Here is a 20330-nt window from a genome sequence, read left to right as displayed (position 1 = left end):
AAACTGAGCACCCTCCTCTGCATTCTACTTTTAGGCCCAGAAAAAAACACAGCAGTTATATTGGAGCATTTTCAAGTTTGTTCAGTGGGTTTAAAAAAAGAAAAGAAAAACCTATTCTGGCGGTGTGTCTACACAGGAGGAGTAGCATGAGCAGCATGTTCACAGAGCAGTGCTTCACATGTGTCTACAATGGGAGTGTTCAGGCACAGTAATAATCTGGGGGTCACCCACATTCACAGTCACTGTAGTTACACCAGGAAAATAGACTTCTAACATACATATGGGTGTTTAACACAGCAAAAGACAAGCTCTTATGTGGCCTGTGCAGTCAGCTGGATTAACTGCAGGAATAAATACATTGAGAGATAAATGCAAGTGATGGACGACTGAAAACCACAGCCCTCTGTTTAGATACTTTCTTTAACGGGGTTAATGTGAGTCATGGGAAATGTTCTGTCTGTGTGGGCATCATTAGCTGGATCTGAAAACCAAACAGCTCCAAGCACATTGTAAAAAAATATGACAGCAGTGAATGAGTGAAAGCTTACAAGTCAAGCTGAGGACACATGTGTTTATTTAATTTTCATGTGGTTTTGTGGCTGCAAAGGTCCCTCATCTGTTACAAGTGCATCATCAGTGCCTTTCAACCAAGGCTTCAGCTGTACAAATAAAAGGAAGCAGGACCCATGCTGGGACGGTGTGTTTGAGTTGCTATGTTTGTGGTCTGACACCTGTGTGGAGTCAGATAAGGGTCAGAACAAGTCAGGGTTTGATCATTCTGTATTAACCTGGCTTTGGATCGCTGAAAACATCTGCTTTACGGCTCGTTTTAACGATAGCAGGAAAGGATGTCACACCAATGATGAAAGCTTAAATAAAATTGCTTGATCATTGTCTTTTGAGTAAAAGCCAGCTCTGTTTTATCTGCAAAACAATAAGCAGGCAGGCAGCATTTGGCTTTGAAAATAATGGAAATAAATCATTCCTCCGAGCTACGGAGATGGGGCTAAATTGCAAATTGGTGGCTGCACACAGATGATCGTGTGTACGTGCAGCAGTGGCTCAAAATTAGATAATATGAGACTGAGGCAAAGTTTAAAATGTCAGTTTAATTGAGCCAAATAATGTCGTTAGGGTTCCACTTGGAGGTCAGGAAGATGAGGCTATCTATAGCAGTGTGGCCATGTGCAAGATGTGATAAGAGTAAATCCTTAGATAACCTCGCATTAGCTTTCTGCATAGTGGATCACTGACTTTTTGATGTGCTGTAAGAGAAAACAAGGTGTGTTTCTGTATAGATGTCATTTCAGTTTGTGGAGAAGGTGCCTGGTCTTTCTCAGCAGGGCTGTGTCTGTTTCTGTTTATTCAGATTGATTCAGCATTTTGCTGTATTGTAATGTTCTGCAGTGTATCCTAATAAATATTTTTGCATTGAATTTTACCATTGTTACAATGAAATGTGTGTTGGTTTTGCAAGTTTTAAGTATCATTAAACTTTTGTTAGTTTTCTAAGTATGTATTTAGTCTTACAGTAAAACCAAAAATCAAAAAAACTTACTGACAGAAACACAATATCAGCTCACAGCTAAATCACCTGGCTAAAACCTGCTTCACTTTCATGTTTGAAGACTGCAGGCCCATCACCTGATCTATCAGCCTTATCTGTCATGTCCTTCACCTTCCTCCTCAGACTCTGACCTGCATTCCCAGCTCCCTCAACAGTGAAACAGCTGACCCTGCAACAAAACCCCTACATCCCACCTCAACTGGGCAAACTCTGGTTTTTCAGCCCCTCTGCTCGGCTTCTGTCTTTAAGTCTGCATATCTAGCCTTCTTCCTCTCATAAGCTGTCTCCACTGAATTTTCCCACAGGACTGTTAACTCAATGAAATACACTGTCTTTTCATTCACAGACCACAAAACAATGTCTGGCCTGAGATTAGTACACACTATTTCTTGGGGAACAACAAGCTTTCCTTCTAAATCTATCAAATCTAACAAATATCAAACAAGAAAAGCACTCAGAGAGCATAGTACTCCACCAAGACTGCTCTTTCCTCGTATCATTTCCAACGGATAAGTGCCGATAAGTCGGCAGTTGGATCGCAATCATGTGAGCATCAGCAAGTAGCTGACAAAGTGACTAATCGCTTGGTTTTGGTACCATTTTTAAAATTCCTCGAAAATGTCATCCAAATTCGTGCATCCGTTTTTGAGTAATGTTGCGAACGGACGGACAGACATACAAACAGACAAATGTACACCGACTGTCACATAACTCCGCCGCATTCCTTGGCGGAGTAACAAGTTCAAATAAGCTCTGAACATGCTGCAGCCCAACTGAGTGTTTACTGGAAGAACATGAGCTGGAACAATCACAGCTATGTCATCTCCTAAAGACATTATATATCATTTATTTTAATTGCAAATTGCTGCATGGCTAATGGGCAACATGCTTGTTCACATTCCAAAAATTCCACACTGAACTTTCAGCATACTACAGTTTAAGTAATCTATTTCTGCACGTCTTCATGCAACTGTTTTTTGTTTTTTTTAAATTTATTACAGACTTTCTTAGGGAGGTTTGGGTTAAAGTCCTTGATGAAGCCACAAAAAAAAAAAAGTTGACTTTTATCTTGAAGGGTGTGCTTGTCTGATGGGATGGACTCATACAGCCCTTGTCCTGCAGCTCTTCCCTCTCCCCTCTGTGTTATACTTTCAGCTCTGGCAGTTTTTTGTGCCTTGTCCAGATTTCTGTCTAGTGACGCTTTCAACACTACCAACATGATAGTATTTCATAATGCCTCGTCTAGCCCCTTATCTGAACCTTACCTACCCCAAATCCCTAGCCTAACCTCAAATCTTAACCTCTGCCTTTGGAAAGTCTGTCAGCAGTGAAGGCCAGCCAAAATGCCATCACTTTCAAAAAATGTCTCACTCTGAAGGTCTGGATCTCAATTTTTGCATTCACAGAGATAGTGCAATTAAAATGCAGATATATACAACTGTAAAGATAATATACACACACACATTATGTGCTTTTTAACAAAACAGCGAATTAGATTTCAGCCACCGCTGTATAAAGTGGAAGCCAAGGATTTATCTTAAATCAAATGCATAAGCACTGAAAGTACAGTCTATCTAAATTGTAAGAATGGAGACAATAACTCTTTTTGACACGATCCCTTTGGGATACTGACTGTGGTGGACCAAAGTAAAAGAACAACAATAAAAGAAAAAACATGAACACTTTATTTATCATCCTCCCCTTCCCAAACATTTAGTTCCCCAAAGACAAGAGGTGATGTGAGCTGTTGGCCTGGCTACACTGCTCATTTCACAATCTAACTCCCCTCTCCTGTCTGGTATCATCACTGAAACACTTGGTGTAGAAACGGTTGTTCTTATGTAACTCTAACGTTAGCCAATGGTCTACGGTCATAAAGCATGTCAGCCTCCCAATGATCTCATTTGGTCCTACCAGCCTTCCCCTCAATGCAAAACTGCAGAACACGCAAAGTAGACGCTGACATGTTGACAGTATTGAAGGAAATTTTGCAACGCTAAATTGCCGTCACGAGCCTCCAACTCCTCCCGTGACATTGCCTTGTCCCAGACTGAACTGTCCCACTGTTATCTCTAGACAGCCGGGGGTTGCTTGAGGAAATAACAGATAAAGAAACAATTTGACTATGAGCAACTATCAAGGTGAGCATTTTTGCCGTCACTGTGCTCGTTTTGTTTTCCTGCTGAAGCCCGTTTTCTTTTGCTGCAGCCACCGCAGTCTCATCGGAGCCCTGTGGATTTGGAATTTAGATCTGCGCGTGTTGAACTATTTACACTTCATGTGGATCTGTGTTTACCTCAATTCACGCTGCATGAGGCAATCCAGGTCACTTGCATCTTTGCACTGATTTAACATGGAATCAAGACATCTTACACCCTGAGTGCCTGTAATAAGTATGCACATGACCCAGTTTTTTTTTTCTAAAAAAAACAGAGCTCAGGGTTGGCACTAGTGAAAACAGTATTTCAGATGTGATTTGTTACATCTCAGTGCAGCTCTGCGTATTGTCTCAAGAAACACCCAAAAACCATTTTTTAAAAAAAAAAAAAGGTTACAGCAGATTATGTGAATTGCACTGTGTAGCATATAGATTTCAAACTGACTACGACAATTACTCCACTAAGGAACGCGGCAGAGTTATGTGACCATCGGTGTACGTTTGCCCTTCTGTTAATATGTGAATCTGTCTGTCTGTCTGTGCCTGACTCAAAAAAGGAGACGTGTGCAGTGTCACACAATTAACAAATTTGCAGGAAAAAAACTAGCTCTAAATCATCAACAAAAGCTTTTGTTTTCAGTGTAATGCTGATGAAGGTTATTGTTTTTTGGTTTGAAAACCAGTTCCATGCAGATGACAGTAAGGGAAGAGAAAGCCACGTGGATTGCAGTTTTATACTTGTAGTCAGCATCTGATTCGTGGTTCCTGAAAGATCAATCCTGATGACTTTGGTTTTTGTTATTACTCCGTTAAGGAACATAGCAGACTTGTGTACATTTGTCCATCTGTCTGTCTGTCTGTTAGCAACATTACTCCAAAACAGACTAACAGATTTGGATGAAATTTTCAGAGAACGTCAGAAATGACACAAAGAGCAACTGATTAGATTTTGGCAGTGATTCAGCTTATAGTCTGGATCCACGGATTTGTTAAGGATGATTATGAGATAGTGTCATGGCGTCACTGTAACTATGACAAGTGAACGCTGTCTCAGCTGCCTGCTGACGATCACATGATTGCGATCCTGCTACAAATCCACCGCTGTGGTCTTATCGGGACTTATCAGTCAGAAATTATACAATGACTGAGCAGTGTTGGTGGAGCACTGCGTTCTCTGAGTTCTTTTCTTGTTTAAAAATGTGGCAGACACAATTTGCCATGCATGTCTAAATGAAGCAGTCTATGTGCTTTGTTGACCATATGTGGGGAACAGGCCACCTCTCACAATGCAAAACTTAAACTTGTGATTTAATGACAGATTTTGTAGTTTAACTGACATCAGGATACAATTTTTGAGCCAACTTCATCTCTTTCAAGAGGTCTGTGTAGAAGGTACAGTGCTGTGTGGGTGTCTGACATGAATGTGTAAAGACCACCTGCTAACTGTGGACACTGGAGGACTTTCTACCCAGATTGTTCTCTGGTGCACAGAGAAGGTCTTTGCAGCACCAGTATTGTGACATTTGGTCTGTGAAAAGGACGTGGCAGTGATGTTTGTGAGTGGGTTTGATGTATGCTTGTACCTCCAGTTGAGGGCTATTATGTTTATTGATCTCAGTCTGTGTGATCAAAGACGACTGATCATGCAGCTGCAGCTAACAAGGTAGCTTGTTATCCTGCGTGTCCTAATGATGGCAGTGATCCTTAAATCTAAAGATGTTAATGTTTACAAAAAGGGAGTCTCACATCAAGTAAAAAAAAACACTTGACATTGTTTTTGTGATAACTGCAACAGAAAAGGTCCAAAACATTGCATATATTCTTTCTCACACATCCATGTTCCACTTGAGGGCATTTTTCAGTGTTAAGAGACTTTTATTCAACATATGGAACAATCATCTTAGCTATTAAAATCAGTATAACACGCTATGTATCCCGAACATGGATATGAGCCTGGTCTCACGCCCAACTGATCAGACAGCCTCGCCTTATCAGGACTATTTGGCATCACATTTGAGAGCAGTGGTTACATTTTTGCATCATTTTTGAACACACAGAGCAATTTAATAGACCTATAAAACTCTGTGAACGTCACAACCAGACGGTCTCTGGACAGACGTTCTCTGCTGGTGTCGTCACTGTCGCTCCAGAAGTCTGGCTTGTAACATGTGCTTGATGTTGTGAAAGGGTGTATCTTAGCCCAGTCATGACGTTTTCTGAAACTAACCAAATAGCTTTGGCGCCTAAACTTAATCAGCAAGTGAAATAAAGTCACAAAGGGAAACAATTTTAGGTGAGAATATACTGGTCTCCTGGGTGAAATCACCTCTAACCCTGAAATCTTTCTGTAGGGTTATTTAAATGTCTGTCCGTGTCAAAAGTGGACAAAAATGAAAAAAATAAAAACTCATAAGATCTTTATGTAATATTTATTTATCACAGTAACACAATCTACATTTTACTACACATAATACTTGTGTTTATCTTTCAGTCCCTCAATACTTGAACTTGTGATTGTCTGAATGAACCATCACTGACCACTGGTCTGATTAAGTACATTGTGCTGTGTATGCTGTGTATTTTCGATAATGTTGAGAGTGCATTAAAAACAGAATAAAGAGGGCAAAATGAACAAGAAATAAACAGAACACCATTAAAAACAGTTACATGCAAGACTAAATTAGTCTATAATTGTGGTTGTAAATTAACCTACAGTTAAAAAAATCCATTTCTATGAGTACAGTTTGAGTAAGGACTTTTGGGCCAACACAGATGTTATGTATGGTGGCATCTTGCCATTCAGTGCCTTGTAAATGAAAAAGAAGCCGATGTCTGTCATGTCTTACTAACATGAAATGGTCATTAAGCTTTTTATGACAATAAGCATTGATGATTAGCAAGACTGTCACAAATAATAAACCTCAGGGTTGAGTGATAAACTGAATTAAGGGCTTGTAGACTTAAAGGCGTGTCTGTGAATGACAACATAATCTAAGACGGACAGGAAGACAGCTTCAGTTATTCTCTTTCTGCTAAATGAAGGAAAATTGACTCTCTTTCTGTGCCCAATGTTTTTGCCATACCTTGCTGACAAGTCTGTCAATATAACTCAAAAATATGATCCAACCATATATCAGGATATGCTTACTCCAGGACTCAGTGGTTAGATCAGTGATATGCAAACTGTTATCAACAATATCTCTGACTTGAGAGAAGACCAGACAGTTTGATCTTGTTTGCGTTCACGATTTATTTCTACTTAAAATCTTGAAGTTTATGAAATGCTTGTTGTAGGGTTTTAGTGGCTGATGCTGTGGTGTTAGCAGAGCTATACAGCACTGTGTCATCTGCATACAGATGGACATTTCAGTTTGTATAAATTATGAAAGACACAGGACCCAAAATTAGACCATGAAGGACCCCTTTTTGAAAGTAGGTAAAAAAATAAACAATAAATAAAAAATGAAATAAAACAACTGAATTATTTTTTACAATATTACCCAATATGCAATCTAATCTAATGTGTAACCTTTGTCGGAACAGTTTGTGGTCAACAGCATCAAATGCCTTTGTTGAATGAACGAAGGGAACAGCAGAATATTTCCCTTTGTCATCAGCAATCTTATGACATCTAGAACCAATGCAAAGGCAGTGACAGTACTTTGTTTTGCTGTAAAACCACACTGGTGTGGAATTAAACTTCTTGAAAGGATTGTTTTGTGCTGAACATTAACTAGAACAGATAGTTTCTAAGTCAAGCATTTCAAAAACAATACATTTTGCGATTTTGCTTTTTTCAGATGCAAAAATCCAAAACTGTAAATATGTATATATAGTATCGTGAACAGGACACAAATGAGCAGAACTGAATTGCAAAGAGGTCTTTTTAAATTCTGTGTATTATGCTTTAATTCTTAATGCTGTACAGGCTGCTCAGAGGCTGCAGTGTGTCATCCATTTCCTCCATGCTCCAAAAACCTCAGAGGAAGAGGCATGACAAAGGTTCACCAAACACATGTGAGCAGGTCATCGGTTGTCCTGGTAACTTTGCTCTCAGGCTGAGCTTCTGTGCTTTTGCCTGCCAGCGTTTCAGGTGCTGACATTTACTGTTATACTATCTGCTTACCATTTTTAGAAACTGGTCGAGATTGATTATATGTCTCTATGTATCTCTTAAAAGAAAAAGAAGAAGTTGGAAGATAATTTTGTCCCTCTGATAGCACTAATGCAAAGTCATGCTTCATCTGTTATTTATGGTATATCCCATATGTTGTTGTTTTGTTTTTTTTTTGTCCACGTGATGCATGTTTTTCCTCTGTGGGAACTTTCTGGTGCAGCATCTGGGTTTCATTACACGGAGCTTGGTTTTGAAGATGGGACCTGCTGCCCTTTTCAGAAGAGATGGAGATGCAGAGAAAATTCTCTAGTGAAAGATCAAATTTTAAAGATGGGAAGCATTTTTTTAACTGCACTGGCTGGTGATTAATCTATGTCTGACATTTACAGCAACATTTTTGTGTGTATATATTCCGAGAGGGGCCCTGCATACTGCATTAATACATTTGAATCTCATGCATATCACAAAAGAAAATTGAAACATTGAAACAATGCACAGTTTCAGGCATCTACACAGAGTCCAAAGGGTAGTTTCACATTTTTATTTTCTTTCTTGGAGAGGGTTAGAAAAGGAGCTACTCCAGAACTATATATATATATATATATATATATATATTTTTTTTTTTTAAAAGAACTACAACTTGTGTATATGTAGATGGTTGTACAGTTTGTCGAACTAATTCCAGGAAGTTACTGGTCAAGAAATTGTTTGTGTTGACCACTTTTCATCCAGCCTGTCTGACAGACGATCTTCTGTCTTGTAAGCCGGTCAGCAGACAGACGGCACCATTAAGACTTCCTTCCTCCATCGACCTTTCCTCTTCACTGATATCGCCTGCCACATGCATTAACAATGCCATTTTGTTTAGCCATCTTCAAAGTGAAAACATGCTGCAGCTGAGTCTGGTGAACTGATACTGTTGTGCTAGCACCCCCACAAAAATGTGTGGCCATTTCCTACTTTCCCCCACAGTTTCCTGCACTCTCCAGAGAGTGGGTCTCCAATCCCTCCAACCCCATTTCCCCCGTTTAAAAAACAGGCACACCCACAGTCTCTGTCTCACACACTCACTTAAAGAGGGGACAAAAGAGGAACAGGAACTTAACTTCCACACTTTCTTTATTCTTTTGTTCTACCTTGTTTTCCCTTTTGGTTTGTTTGGGACAAGCCTGGTTATTCATAATGCAAGTAGCACCCTGAGCACTCACAGTGTCTTCTGAATGCAGTTGAAAAAGAACGCATGCAGGTAGAATTTGAGTTAGTAAAGAATTAATGCCATGAATACACCACTGACTTTTTTTTAATTTAAAAAATAAAATGGAATCATAGCAGTGTGATCATATTGAATTTACTCAAATGACCTGCAGTGGACTAGTTTTTGTCCTCAAGGTCCACAGCTGGCCAAAGACTGACACATGAATTACTACTGTTATTACTCCGCTAAGGAATGCAGCACAGTTATGTGACGATTGGCGTATTTTTGTCTGTTTGTCTGTTGGACTTGGAGGAAACTCATACAAGTTTTCATACATAAGTCCTGATAAGTCTGCAGCGGTGGATTTGTAGTAGGATCACGATCATGTGATCGTCAGCAGGCAGCTGACATCGTGTTTACTTGTAGTCATTGTTACAGTGACAGCGTGCCGCTATCTCGCAATGATACAGAAATCTAGAACAAATCCATGGATCCAGACTATAAGCCGCATCATTTCCATAATCTAATGAGGTGGTCCTTGTGTCATTTCTGACCTTTGTTGAAAATTTCATCCAAATCTGTTATTCCATTTTTGAGTAGTGTTGCAAACAGACAGATAGACAAACAGACAGACAGCCAAATGTACACCATTCGTCACATAACTCTGCAGCGTTCCTTGGTGGAGTAAAAATGGTCTATTTCTGACAATGCCATATGGGGGAATGAACAACTTTGGGGGACTACTGCGCTCTAAGGGGTTCAAAAGTACAGATACACATGAAGTCATACAAATGTTCAAAGTCACTCTCTTGTTATTGATTTGACCGAAGATCTAACTCCACACCGTTGGTTCCTCTAGAATATGAAGTCCCCTCCTCTCCTTTGGCTGTAGCTCAAGCACACCAGCTCACCTATGATTCCATTCAAACATTGCAAGCTACTTAACTCTACACAATGGCAAGCGAATAATGATGCAGAAAGCCTCAAACTTAATCCATGCTTTAGAGACTGTCATCGGTAGATCAGTATATCAGAAATGTCTTTTAGCATGAGAAAATCATCCTGTGAACATGATATCAAGACAAAAAGATTTTCACTGGAGGAGGTCATTAATATTTTGTGGAAAATCCTTTGCGTTGCCTGAAGTCTTAGACATTACCAGACGTCTATTCTGTGTTTCCCTGATGCTCTCCTGGGCCTTCACTGCAGCTGCCTTCAGCTGCTTAGATATTGCTAGATAATTCCTGGCTTGCTAGTGCATTAGCAGTTACATCACAGGATCTGGTAGTTTTCCAACTGTCCCTGAGAGTATCTTCTTTGGCAACAGGCTTTTAGAACCACTTGTTTAGTAAAGTGAACTTAGCTCTACTACTTTGTCGTGTGTCTTCGCTTTTAAGAGGGTCATAAGTATCAAAAACATAAAAACTCAGGCGGCCACTCATTCATGGTTTAACATCAATCCTTTTTTTTCTCCAATCAAACAGCATGATCTGTACCACAAGCTAACACAGAAACTTAAAGAGAATATGATTTTTCTTTGGGGTTCTAACACAGCAGAATGAAAACGCGTTTCCTAAATTAGAGTTTGGGTTGATCCAGTCAAGTACAGCTGAAGTATCTGTCTTCTTAGGCTTTTATTTTCCACTAAGGACTGCAAAGTTATATTTTAGGACTTCCGCTTTCTTTTCGAAAATATTCCCACTGACACGTGTGCTTGGAGTGAAGGGTGGATGCACCTGTTGGTGTCCAGCTTGTTTCTACGGATATTGCTTTTGTAAAGGATTGCAGACATTAACACCAGAGCACTGATGTATCTATAACACGAGAGGCAGCAGTTTCCTGTGAGACATTTCCCAAAACTTTCAAACTCTTTTCCTCTGGAATTTTTTTAAAAATCTATTTCTGACTATTTGTGTCATCAAGGTATAAACATATCATAGCAGTACGGGAGTAGTGCCCATTTGGAATTATGAGTCAAATGGAGGCTGCAACAAGCATCTGTTTACCTAGAACAAAAACAACTGCTTTGCCTCTGAACTAAAATGTAATTATCTGCTTTTGTAATCACTATTAGATTTGCAATCACCTAAAATTTACCTACTTCATTCCAGTTCCTTTTCATGCATCCATCCATCCATTATCTGTACACCACTTAACTCCCATTAGAGTCACAGGTGCTGGAGTCTATCACAGCTGACTTAGGGTGAAGGCAGCGGACAGCCAGGACAGGTCACTAGACGAGATAAACATAATTTAGAATTATCAATTAACCTCATCGTGCTTCTGGACTGGTTGTACAGTGGTTTGGTCGTTAGCATTTTCGCCTTGCAGTTAGAAGATCCCTGGTTCATGTCCCAACCTTCCCAGGATCTTTCTACATGTAGTTTCCATGTTCTCCTTGTGCATGCGTGGGTTTTCTATAGATTCTCCGACTTTCTTCCACAGTCCAAAAACATGGTAATGTTAATTGGTAGCTCCAAATTGTCCGTAGGTGTGAATGTGAGTGTGTTTTTTTGTCTGTATACACCCCCTGTCAAAAGTTTTGAGACAGGTTCTAATTTATATGAATGAGAAAGTGTCTCAAAACTTTTGACTGGCGGTGTATGTAGCCCTGTGACAGACGGTGCCCTTTCCAGGATGTCCCCTGCCTTCACCCTAAGTCAACTGGGATAGACTCCAGCCTCCCCGTGACCCTAACGAGGATTGAGCGGTGTTTGGATCATGGACGGATGGATGTTTATGGACTATGGGAGGAAGCTGGAAAACCTGGAGAAAACCCATGCATCCACAGGGAGAACAGCAAACTACACACAGAAAGATCCCAGGTCCCAAGAGCTTCTAGCTGCTAGGTGACAGAACTAACCACCGACCCACTGTGCAGCCACTTTTCAGACATACACCTTAGTCATATGTGTTATTGTGTAATCCTGTACAGTTGTATAGATATTATATGACATACTGTGTCTAATGTACTGTTATTTGTTGAAACCTAACTTTTGAGTGAGGTTGAGTAAGTGTCAGTTATGATTTAAGTACTTCTCATTTAAAGCTGAGTGTAACAATAATGTGCTGCAACAAAGCTTGACTAAAAGAATACATTCATTGTTTGAAAAGGCCATGTGAAATTCACTGTGATGGCTCACCAGAACAATAACAGCTGTAAGAATAGTTGGAACTCTTCATAATACAATTCTGACATGCATCATAAATTACACTTTCGGGGCAGTGAGAAGTCACTGCTGTATTAAAACTGAGATTCGCCAAGTGCAGACATCTGGGGGATTCTCAGCTCTGAGGTCAGAGGTGACAGTCTGTTTGGCCTGGTTCAGCACAGTGGAAGTAAGGCTTTCCACACAAAGTGCACAAAAGCAAAGGAATACAACAAAATACATGTCTGGAAATTTGGCATTTTAATAATACATTCAAAATGTGGCACTTATGATTATTTAAAATCTGGCTGTTAATTTTGTATTTATATGAAGTTCACTCCTATGATTTGAGACTGACCAAAACTTGGTGGGATTTCATGACAGAAAAGAAGTTGTGAGTGTGCAACATGAATGCAGTCATCAAATTTGTATTACATTTTTTATACACAATGTTAATATGACATGACATCGACAAGGCATCTGAAATGTTTAGTGAAGCATCTGTTCCACCGGAGTGGCAAAAAACCTCAACAAAAACGTCCAATCTGTGTGGTCCAATAAGAATACTGTAACTTCTCTCAAATTATTCCTTGAAACAAACTGAAATGTTTTGATTCGTTTGTGCTTTGACTGTTGATGTTTTAATCACATTGTCTGTCTCTGCTTCTGCTTTTTTTACTGACACCAGCATGAGAATGAGTACCTTGATGCTCTAATCTTCTAATAGCTGCATAACAGTAGCAGATGGAACCAGACATTAATAATAGGCTGTATATCGGATATGAATGTAGCCTGACTATCAACTGGGGATGAATCCTCTGGTTGTAAAAAAAAAAAAAAAGTCAGATTATATAGAAATCTGCGGGAAAATTAACGTACTTCATAATTGGTGTTCTACCTCGGTAAATATTTCCTCATGAGCTTTATGGCTTTATTTTGTTATTTCCAGGTGTGCTTCCAGTTTCAACAGAGAAAGATGGTGATGGCTGAAATTCTATCCTCGGGGCATAAAACTGCAGAACACCAGCTTTGACTACATGCATCGTTTTTTTCCATAGTCTATTAACTTGTTGCTTTTTACTAAAATCCCAGAAGGTATAACCATGCAAATTCTTAAACATTTCAAATGAAATATCTAGAAATACATGTTAATAATCACAGGCCACAAGTAAAAGGCAGTTTGGAGTCCTGTAGGTCAATCAAGGATGATGAAAAGTATTATGGATGAGCTGCAAACCTGAGAGTGATAAGTGGATAGATCTCAGCTGCAGAAAATACCATATGTTGCATAACCAGTGTCAAACTGTGTCTTTATTGCCCAGGAGACAGGCACAAATTTATACTTTAGGCATCGGCTGTCATTCGGCTGGCACAAAACAAGCACTGATGGCTGTAGTGAAAGGTCACAGTGGCAGCTGAGGGGAATCCAAACTCTAATTATCAAACCAATCAAAATGAGCTCCCCTGACAGTCAGACAAACAAATGGATAGTGTGGATACACAGATAGGATAGTATCTGAACCTTTATTTGTTTGATCAGTCTGAATCCTCTATCAGTTTCATTCGTAATTGGTTTTCATTGATCTGTGAATCATAGGACACCACACCTTTGTTATCACCGTGTAACTGTTGATGTGTTGAAGTCAGCAGAAATGAAGCCACTACCTTTCAAAATGACCTAAAATGACCAACAATTAAATCTTTGTCAAACATAATGAGAAATGTGATGACCAGGTGGTTGCATTTTTGGCTCATTTTTGTGAAATCCTGTATTATAGACTCACAATTTCATAGGGAAAAGAAAGGTGCAGAAAGTTGCTTAGTGAGCCCAAAGATAGCTCAGCCTAAAGCTGATCTGAAAACACTGACTATATGTTATGTAATGCTGTTCTCAGGGGAAATCACTTCATGTCTTGTGAAGTGGGAATTCCTGCAAAGGACAGCAGACCATATCAAATGGCATGCTATTTCTCTGTCAGAATGGTTTTCTGCACCTTCTGTCATTTTCACATGAACAGATACTTGTACGTTTATTTTATAATTAATCAGTTGACCATCTATTAAATTAAACAGTAAACAGCAGTTTCCTTTTCTTTTTTCTTATACCAACTTTTTTGCTTTGGCAATATTGTTAACATGTTATTCATGGCAATTAAATACTTACAATCGTAAAGTGGAATCGGACCTGAGGAGACAGTATGTTTCCCTGATTTTCATATCCAAACAACAAAACATTTTTCATTTATTACTTTCAATGTGAAGATTCTCAGTAAAATAGCATGGAAAAAATTTGAAAAAAAGAAAGAAAGAAAATTTAGCATGACACCTTGAGTCATCCCTGTCCAGGCAGCTTTACCCCCATTCACACCCATAGTCATGTGAGTCTCGGTTCATTAATCAGCCCTGAGCCATGTGAATGGAGGGTGAGAATAAATACCTGGCCACTGCTGGTGAGCCCCAGCAGTCAGTAAAAACTGAGGAAGCCTCTTGAATGAAAGTGAAATGTTTTCAAAAACCAGAAAACATCCAGTAGCCTTCTACTGAAACACTTTGGATTTCCATACACAGACATGTTTTACATGTTTGTACATGTTTGGCTTCTCTTACCTCAGGTCCTTGATCAAGTAGTTCTTCATCTAAAGTGGGGAAAAAACATGCCATGTTAATTACTATGAGTTTAGTACTTCTCAGGCAAGTGTTAATTTGTTTGAAATGATCAAACCAATGTTATTAACACATCCTAACATTTTTGTTGTCTTTTAGACCTGTTCTCTGTGTAGCCATAAAGACATTCTTGATGTCTTTTTGATAACACAAAACCTAAGGTGTTAGTGCACATTCAGGTGACCAGATGCACATTTTTTCAGAAATAAATATTCATCCATCCATTATCTATACACGCTGTATCCTCATTAGGGTCGCAAGGGGGTTGGAGTCTATCCCAGCTGACTTAGGGTGAAGGCAGGGGACACCCTGGACGGGTCACCAGTCCATCACAGGGCTACATATAGAGACATACAATCACTGACATTTACACCTTCACATGCAATTTAGAGTCACCAATTAACCTCAGAATGTTTTTGGACTGTGGGAAGAAGTCAGAGTACCCGGAGAAAACCCACGCATGTACAGGGAGAACATGCAAACTCCACGCAGAAAGATTCCAGGAAGGCCAGGACACAAATCATTGATTTTCTACCTGCGAGGCAAAAGTGCTAACCATCCTGTCACTGTGCAGCCATAGATGTTAACAGTTCATCCAAAAACAATTCATACCAATGTCAAATTTGGATTTGTAGTCAGTCCTTATTTGATCTTGATTTGATGGGTTTGTTCTGTGTGGAAAGACAAACAAGGGACAAGAGATGGAAGGACAGTGTGTTAGAAAGATATACAATACATTTTAACTATGTATTTTCTTTCTTACCTGGTTTGTGTCTTTCCTTGTTTGTCTTTGTTTCTTTCCTTCCTTTCTTTTTAATTTTTTAAAATAAAGACTGTAGTTTCTTTTCATCACTCCTGGATCAGGTTTGATGTTTTTACCGCCACCGTGACGTCAACAAGAGATAGAGTAACTGATAAAATAAAAAAAGAAAGCAGATCAAAACAGGTAACAGTCAGAGAGTTCAGGTAAGAAAAATCTCCAGAGCTCCAGCAGTATCGGAGATCTTGATGGTTCTCTGTAATGTTGGGTTTTTTTTTACTTAAAACCATGTCCAAGTGCATGTGCGAGTCATGGCTACAACCAAAGAGTTGAATGAGTTGGAAAGACTGGAAAGAATGTCAAGCCATATCCAAGTGTTACCAAGTCCCAGTGGCCCCAGAACAAAGCTTAATGAAAAAGTATGAGTTCCACACTATGAAAAATCAAAAAGGGCATGGTAGAAAGCCTAAAGTGACCTCTGCACTGGCAAGAATGGTAATGTGAGGGGCCAAGAAGAATCCAGATAAATCTGAACAATGCTGGCAGACACTTCAGCAGATAATGTGCAAGGCTGGTCTCCAAGGACACTGACAAAGGAGGACTCCAGATCTCCAAGACAGACACATAAAAGCTCACCTGGACAAAAGAAAAAAGAAAAAAAAAGAGAGAGAGCAGACAGCAGTTCTGTGGTCAGACAAAATGAAAACAGACTTTTTCATTTTTTGACACAGAAACATGACTTTCTTTGGGTGAGATAGTGCAGAAGTGTTCAAACATGGTGGCCAGAACGGAATGTTTTGGAGGTGTGTGTTCTTTTCTGCAGGGGATCTGCAGGAAAAAAAAAACAAAAACAAAAAAACTTGTTCTTGGGCAGCATTGGGCCTTCAAACAAGACAATGGTCAGAATCAGACAGCACAAGTGGTCAAGAAACGGTTCACAGACAACAGTATGAACATGATGGAGTGGCCCAACCATTAAAATTATTAACACATTGTCTTACTGCCATTTGTTTGTCAGTTCCAGCAAGAAGAGATCTACTGGTCAACAGCTACAAATCCAAATTTGGCACAAGTGTCAGTAATTTGGAGATTAAGTGTATGTATTCAGATATGTGGTCATGCTTATTTTACAGAAATATTAAATCTACTTGTCTCTCTTTACCACATTATATGATTTGCAAACCATGCTAGTATGTGATTGCATAAATAACTGTAAGTGCCGCCCTTGCAAAATCCAATTAGGCAGAGAATGAATAAATGAAATCAGTTGGAGAGGCATGTGAACAAGATAAGTCAGTTAGTCTTTATCTAGGTTAAAACAGGCTCAGAGTGTCACCATCATTGATTTGCATTTGCTTTCACAGTAACTGACAACCCTCTTTAATCAATTCTGTAGGGATGTACAACATAATAATATAGCCTGGCAGGGGAGGATGAATTACTAGGATCCTTTACTCTCATAGACAGTAGTAGAAGTGCCTCAATGTCAAATACTCAGCAGAATTTAGTGTGGCCGAGCATGGTTTAGCAGTTTTAAATACTGGGGCGTAGTTTAATATCTAATGTGTTAGACTTTACGTTATGCTATTGCTTTGCATGTTTGACGTTTGCATATGAAGTCAGAAATAATAGCTGGTAAACATTGTCAGTCCCAAATATCAGGAAATGACAATGAAGAAGATTCATAATTGTAGAATTTGTAGCAGAGCTGTTGTAACGGAATGCATGAACAAGTGTATCTAATATGGTGGCCACTGTGTATATGTGTGTGTATTTGAACTGTGCTTCAGTCTTGATCTGACACATGTTCAACTAATACATTGTAGAAAACAGTAAGACGATTCTTAAATACAATCTTGAGCATTACCTTACTCACTAAAGGTGTGCCCATGCCGAACACCAAGTGAATTTCTGTGGTGCTTATTCACACAAACCTCACAGCTGGCCTGCATATAGTCTGTATTTATCTGCACACTGTAAGGACATTAGAAATTCATGCAGCATGAGTGTCAAGTGTGCGTTGACTCAGCCACTAGAAGATTTCATCATTCATGAAAAATTCCGGCTCTCTCCAAGCCCCTTTCCTTCTCTCCTCATCTCTTCCTCATGAAGGAATCATAAAACCTTGAGAAAAGTGAAAAATATGCTGACTTCTAAGCAGTGGTGCCAGATTTTTAGCATATTTACCTGCTGAAAAGTCTGTGTCATGCATGTTTGTTATGTAGCCAAATATTCAAACGGGCTTTAATAAACTGATGTTATCAGTCATTGCATGTGGAGTGAAACCTACTGGAACCCTGTCAATATTAATCTTATTTCTCATGGGAGAGTAGGGCATTATGTATAGGTGGAGGAGGCCCAAATGTTTCAAAAAGGTTGCCCAGATTGTCACAGTCTGCAACAATGTAACACTGTTTACAGACCCAGCAAAGTAAAAAGTAGCCCAATGTCTTGCACCAATGCATCTTAGTTAGCTTGTAACAATTACAGCTGAACTGCATCCTTACACTGGCTGTATGTGCAGTTGTGCCAAATTTAAATCTTAATTGCGCCCAATTGGAATACACTACCAGTCAAAAGTTTGGACACACCTTCTCATTTAATGTTTTTTTCAAGACTATTTACATTGCAGAATCTCACTGACGACATCAAAACTATGAATGAACACAAAGTAAAACAACCCCACACCATCACACCTTCTCTTCCATGCTTCACAGTGGGAACCATGCACGGAGAGACCATCCGTTCACCTTTCCTATGTCGCAAAAAGACACGACGGGTGGAACCAAAGAGCTCAGATTTGGACTCATCAGACCAAAGCACAGATTTCCACTGGTCTAATGTCCATTCCTTGTGTTTCTTGGTCCAAACAAATCTGTCCTGCTTGGTGATTTTCCTTGGTAGTGGTTTCTTAGCAGCTTTTTGACCATAAAGGCCTCAGCAGTTGATGTATAGATGTGCCTGCTACTAGAACTCTGTGTGGCATTTATCTGGGCACTAATCTGAGGTGGTGTTAACTTGCCATTTCTGAGGCTGGTGACTCAGATGAACTTCTCCTCAGCAGCAGAGGTGCCTCTTGGTCTTCCTTTCCTGGGGCGGTCCTCATGTGAGCCAGTTTTATTGTAGCACTTGATGGTTTTTGTGACTGCACTTGAGGATACCATCAAAGTTTTTGCAATTGTTCGGACTGACATTCAGTTCTTCAAGTGACGATGGACTGTCATTTCTCTTTACTTAGCTGATTGATTCTTGCCATAATATAGATTCTAGCAGCTGTCAAATAGGGTGTCAACTGTGTACCAACCTGACTTCTGCACAACACAACTGGTGATCCCAACCCCATTAAGAAGTTAAGAAATTCCACAACTGAACCTTGACAAGGCACACCTGTGAAGTGAAAACCATTTCAGGTGACTACCTCATGAGAGGGTGTGTCCAAAGTTTTGACTGGTCGTGTATGCTTCTGCATACAGATATATAAATGACCTGAGAAGCAGATCAATTAATCTTAGCCCATTTGATATATCCATGCTAATTCCAAACAGTAGTCATTTCTAACTGCCATGTGCAGATAGTGTTGAAGAAATGACCAACTTTTTAAGTATGTCGTTGCCTATTATTTTAGTTTCTTCTTGAGCTTCTTGAGTCACATTTTAAATAGTCCAGATCAAACCGCTGCAACTGCTGATTCTGTTGCCTTCAAATGGCTGATTTAATCATGCCTCAAAAGATAAATAACAAATCATTTCTTGTTCTAATATGAGGCCAAAGACTGTGCTGATCAAAAAATAATTACTCAGAAAGGTTTTGGACACTGATTCAACATCACTTTAATAAATGAGCAAACTGTGAAACATATCTTCCACAGCTGTAAAATCATGCAGTATCAGTGTCCTTGTGGAGTTCAGATAGCGAAAGGAAAACAGCAACAACAGAGCAATGTACCAGCATGACAAAATCATGTCTCAGGCTCACAAAACCTGTGTTCCACTCTCACAGCTGTTCAAGAAAGAAGGCCTCGAGAACAGAAGTTCAGGGAAGCCACTCTTCTACGAAAAGGAGAAAGTGGGAGGGTCCGGTATGCTCCAGGTCCAAATCGAGGGCACGGGAACTGTCTTTTCAACACATGCAGGAAGTTTCCACAGGCCATCCCCAGTGCAGGCACTCAGGCTGTTAATCTGGCTTAATACTACCACCCACTCCCATATCCTTCCAACAGTTGCTGTGAGTTTGTTTTAGAGGCTGGGCTGGTTCGCTGTATCTTGTTTCACATGGCACTCCACTACCACTCGATGAGCACTTTGGGATGCAGTTAATCTCTGGAGTAGATGTTGAGAAAAGTCCCAGAGAGGGGCTGAATGGAGGATATCAGAACACTTCAGTGTCAATTGTGAGAGTGGATCTGTATGGACCAGACCATTATACAGGCACATATTTTTTAGACAATGCTAAAAGGGCTTTAAAGGTAAAACAGTCATGGGAATATTTTAATGATATTTTGTAGAACTTTCTGTCAGTGAGAGTCAACACAAAACCTAAAAACCCAGCACACGACAGAACTAGCAGGTTAGAAGCAGTTAAGGTTGATGCACCGATTTGACCTTGATATGACTTTCACTTCTTTGTGTGTCTAGTTTTTCTTTGCTCCTCCTTATCCTTCCTGCCCACCCTACCAAGCGCCTTGAGGACACAAAGCGTTCTCATCTTCACTCACCACACC

The sequence above is a fragment of the Acanthochromis polyacanthus genome, chromosome 14 (assembly GCF_021347895.1).
Source record: "Acanthochromis polyacanthus isolate Apoly-LR-REF ecotype Palm Island chromosome 14, KAUST_Apoly_ChrSc, whole genome shotgun sequence".
Taxonomy (NCBI): Eukaryota; Metazoa; Chordata; class Actinopteri; family Pomacentridae; genus Acanthochromis; species Acanthochromis polyacanthus.
The sequence above is the reverse complement of the archived record's forward strand: the minus strand, read 5'-3'. Positions refer to the sequence as shown.